The 4,992-nt window shown below is 42.7% G+C and overlaps 1 long non-coding RNA gene across 1 annotated transcript; it reads right to left on the bottom strand.

Moving 5' to 3' along the window:
* Positions 1–273: 273 nt before the first annotated feature.
* LOC107722038 (uncharacterized) lies at positions 274–709 on the bottom strand. Its single transcript, XR_001637763.1, has 3 exons — positions 685–709; positions 563–581; positions 274–315 (listed from the first exon to the last, which is right to left on the bottom strand). It is a non-coding gene; the product is annotated as an uncharacterized LOC107722038 (long non-coding RNA).
* Positions 710–4,992: the final 4,283 nt, after the last annotated feature.

Genomic DNA, 4,992 nt, shown 5'->3' with positions numbered 1-4,992 from the left:
AATAATAATTTATAAATAAAAATAGATAATAGTTATCTTACTGCTTATATAAATGTATTTGGGTTCTTGAGATAATAGTTTTACCTTCGTTTATATCCGGAATGCTCCTCCATTTGTCATGAATAGTGTTCAGTTCACAGTAAATATGCATGAATAGAAACGTATGTCAGTAGATATGTTTAGAGTAAAAATAATAATTTATAAATAAAAATAGATAATAGTTATCTTACTGCTTATATAAATGTATTTGGGTTCTTGAGATAATAGTTTTACCTTCGTTTATATCCGGAATGCTCCTCCATTTGTAATAAAATTCTTTGAGAATATTATATTGAAGTCAACAAAAGACAAAGAAGAGGGAATGAGTATTGTGTGCGTTGCTAGACAAATTGTAACTTTTTAACCTTCAGTGAAACAGTATGAAAGCAAAATGATTCATGAGCAATCACATCATCAATCAGGCAGTAACGAGCAGTTAAAACAGGGTACAAAACAGATATCCTGCACACTGGAAACATTAATATAACTTTACAACAGATCAATGTGACTGTGATGAACTTACCAGTTTCCTCAAATGTGGCCTGAGAACATGAGATATGAAAACAATACTCCGTTAAAAAGAATCGATTTAGTCTAAACAAATCAGCAGCTGTATATCGCTTCATCAATGACTGTCTAACTTACCACAGGTAAAGCATGATGAAGAGCCAAAGCCGAGCTCAGCAGAACAAAAGCACACAAATGCATTCTAAACTCTGAACAAAAGTCGTAGTGTCTGCTTAACCATTGACACCTCTAAAAGTACAATACAGCCCTTAACACCATGTGTTCCTTTAACAGATGTTTCTCTGGTCATTCAGGTCATTTCTTGAAGCTGGACAGAATTTTACATGGTATTGAAGCACTCAGTAGAGTCTTGTTACAGTATGTTATCGATCTGCTGTCAGGACATGAAACACTTTCACACGTCACAAACATCTTCAGGTTCAGATCAGTGGTGTTGAGAAATTAAGCAGAAGACGGTAGATTATATTGAGATCATGTGCTTTCAACCTCATTCCAGCACAAGGTGGTGTTACGATGAGAAATGAATGCGTGACTTTTAAAGCATGCTGTAGTTGTTATGAAACAGGTGACACACCACACTTTCTGGCATTTCCTCAGGCTTTTTTTTTTGACGTGTTCTTTGACAGTTGGACTCCAAGCAAATTTGCATATTGTGTTTATTTTAAGCCATTCTCACTGTTTTTCTCATGATGCATCACAGAAACGTTGTTCTCCAAGCTTTCAAAATGGTCCCATACAATAGACCTTGGTCTTTTTACTCCACTAATGTATGACAAAATGGGAAAGTTTGGGGCTGTCAAACGATTAAAATGTTTAATCAAATAAATGACACAAAGTGACAGTTAGAATCAGAATCAGAATCAGAATGAGCTTTATTGCCAGGTATGTTTACACATACGAGGAATTTGTTTTCGTGACAGAAGCTTCCACAGTGTAACAGAATGACAGTGACAGAACAAAAGGGGATGGTGTCTTGTAATTGGTGATTTCTTTTAGACTTTTCCACACTGATGCCGAGTCGCTGGAAGTGAACTGAGTCCTTATTTTTTCCGAATAATTCCTCTTTGCCACTCTGATCTCTTTTTCCAGTGTGTATTTAGCCTGTTTATACAAGACATTGTCCCCCTTCTTGTGAGCATCTTCTTTGGCCTGACGGGCTGTCTGAGTTTTGCAGTGAACCATGGTTTGTCGTTGTTGTAAGTTAGATGAGTCCTGGTAGGAATGCATATGTCTTCACAGAAACTGATATAAGATGTTACAGTCTCTGTGAGCTCGTCCAGATCGGTGGAAGCAGCTTCAAAAACACTCCAATCAGTGAGGTCAAAACAAGCTTTTAAATCCTGCTCTGCTTCATTATTCCATCTTTTTACAGTCCTTAATACAGGTTTCGCTGATTTCAGTTTCTGCCTGTAGGTCGGTATAAGATGAACCAAAGAGTGATCAGAGAGTCCTAAAGCTGCCCGTGGAACAGAGTGATGTGCATCCTTTAGTGTGGTGTAACAATGATCCAATATATTACTGTCTCTGGTGGGACATGTGATGTGCTGTCTGTATTTTGGCAGTTCACGGGAGAGATTGGCTTTATTAAAGTCCCAGAGAACGATTAAAACAGAGTCCGGGTGTTGTTGTTCTGCCGCTCGCGAATCGCCTTCTTCAATGAAGGCAGCCCCGCTCTCGTTTCTCCTCTCTCAGCGAGCTCGAAGAAAGAAACAATGGAATCGCGGAGCTGAACAACCGGGTTTGAATGATCGCACACCGGCACAGGTCCCGCGTGCTTCACTCTCCCCACAGCACTTTGATATGCCAGTGTATTTTACACGAGAGGATCAGCGCCCCTCGTCTGCATCGAGCGGTGGGATCTCTTTAGGTGGATCCGAGGAGAATGCTGTCACCAATGATTTAATATCGCTGATAACTTCAGATTTGAGTGTGCCGCTCGCCTGGGCCACGCCCACGCTGAGGCTGCACTCACTGAGACTGACCGCTCTCACTATGAGAGCATGTGTCTCGCTCTGCTTTGCTCGCGGTTTACCTTCTACAATGTAGGCAGCCCCCTGCCCCTCCCGCTTCTCCCCTCCCAGCTGCCTCGGAGGATGAAACGGTGAAGTCGCAGGGCTGACGGACTTGAGTGATCACATGCCAGCACAGGTCCCGTGTGCTTCACTCTCCCCGCAGCACTCTGATCCGCCAGTGTGTTTTACGCTCGAGGATTAGCGCCCCTTGTCTGCAACGAGCAGATTTGTGACCTTGGACCACAAAACCAGTCTTAAGTCGCTGGGGTATATTTGTAGCAATAGCCAAAAATACATTGTATGGGTCAGAATGATAGATTTTTCTTGAATGATTGATTTATCCAAAATCATTAGGATATTAATTAAAGATCTTGTTCCATGAAGATATTTTGCAAGTTTCTTACTGTAAATATATTAAAATTTTATTTTTGATTAGTAATATGCATTGCTAAGAACTTCATTTGGACAACTTTAAAGATGATTTTCTCAATATTTAGATTTTTTTTGCACCCTCAGATTCCAGATTTTCAAATAGTTGTGTCTCGGCCAAATATTGTCCTATCCTAACAAATCATACATCAATGGAAAGATTATTTATTCAGCTTTCAGGTGACGTATAAATCTCAATTTCGAAAAATTAACCCTTATGACTGGTTTTGTGGTCCAGGGTCACATTTATCCTTTTAGGCGGATCAAAAGAGAATGCACACAGCACTTTGATCTGCTGGTGTGTTTACTCGTGAGGATCATCAGCACCCCTCATCTAACGAGCAGTTTGATCTTTTTAGGGGGCTTGAAAGAGAATGCTGTCACGAATGAGTATTATCGCTGACAGCTTTAGAGCTGGCTGAGGCTGAGCTCATGGGGGCTGGCTGATCTCACTGCGAGAGCATTGAGCCTAGCAAAGCATTTTTGAGAGGAAAAGGAGAGAATCAGTTCTCGCTGAGGCCGGAACTCCCTTGAAGAAAGCTTGCGCTGGCTCTCCGCTCAACACTGAGTCATGGAAGTTCTATTCAAGCTGGGCACGTCCTTCTCATTCAGCACACGTCCAAGCAAACTACCGCTGTGATAGCGGACCCACAAAAGCAATTCTCCTCTCCTCATTAACACAACGTCAGTTCCCTGTCCAATGGCGGCAAACTACCATTCGAAAAAATAGAACCACTTGCCATCCGGCTCCGGGCTGAGAACCCATCCCAGATGTTTCAAGCTAGGTTCTAAACACTATAATATGAGGTTACTCGCTCCAGTTTACTTGCAGGCTGCCTCGTTTCAGAGGCGTTATTCAGACTTCGGTATGGGATAACGAAGTGCATGTTCTTCGGTCAGAAGTACAAACACTGCTTGCAAAAGTTGCCGTGGAGACAGTACCTCTAGCGAATAGCAAGTCAGGCTTTTTTTAGCCGCTACTTCCTTGTTCCAAAGAAAGATGGCGGGCTCAGACCTATAGTCGATCTCAGGCATCTGAATCACTCACTTATGAGATGGCCGTTCAAGATGTTACCTCTAAAACAGATTCTCGCGCAAATATTCCCCGAGGACTGGTCTTTGATGGTGGATCTGACTATTCAGTGACTGGTGGCATCTTTCAAACCAGGGACTTTACGTCCCCTTAGGGCTTTTCAGAGGATGCTTGGCCTCATGGCAGCCACCTCCCCTGTGATTTATCCAGGCCTGCTCCATATGCAGCCTCTCCAATTTTGGCTCAAAGCCCGTGTCCCGTCCCACATCTGGCACCTGGGCCAGTTTTACATCAGGGTAACCATCACTGCATCAGAGCTGTGGCCCCCTGGACAATTCCTCGCCTGTTTCAATCAGGCATCCAGGTGGGACTGACCTCCAAAGAGGAAGGTAGTCATGACAGATGCCTTCAACTGGGGTTGCGGAGTTCTGTTCGAGGGCAATCTCGAATTCGGCTCCTGGTCAATCCCAGAGCAATGCTTGCATATCAACTGCCTCGAGATGATGGCAGTCTTCTTGGCCCTAAAAACCTTCTTGCCCACCGTAAAGGGGCACCACATCCTGGTCCAGCGGACAACATGATGTTGGTATCATATATCAATAACCAAGGCGGTCTCAGGTCAGATTCCCTTTACAGGATGGCTCGGCACCTCCTTTTCATAGCTTTCAGTCACGTGACCGGCTCGAAGACCTGGAGAGCAAAACATCCATAGAACTGCAGGACAAGCCTGTCAATTTTCCATCTGTTTCACAGCCGCAAATATTTAGATCACCTCTCCAAAGAATAAAACAAAGGTATGTGAACAAAATGCAAGTTTTGGCCATTTGCAATCCATATTTAGCACCCGCGGCAATATCTCAATCATTAAACAGTGTGACAAAACGTTGTAAAAACACTTAAAGTGCCTTAATATATTTTAAACAGTAATATTCTCTATATTAATGATGCATA

The sequence above is a fragment of the Sinocyclocheilus rhinocerous genome, unplaced genomic scaffold, assembly GCF_001515625.1.
Source record: "Sinocyclocheilus rhinocerous isolate Xijiao unplaced genomic scaffold, SAMN03320098_v1.1 scaffold10097, whole genome shotgun sequence".
NCBI lineage: Eukaryota > Metazoa > Chordata > Actinopteri > Cypriniformes > Cyprinidae > Sinocyclocheilus > Sinocyclocheilus rhinocerous.
Note: the sequence above shows the minus strand (reverse complement) of the source record. Positions and strands in the feature narration are given on the sequence as shown.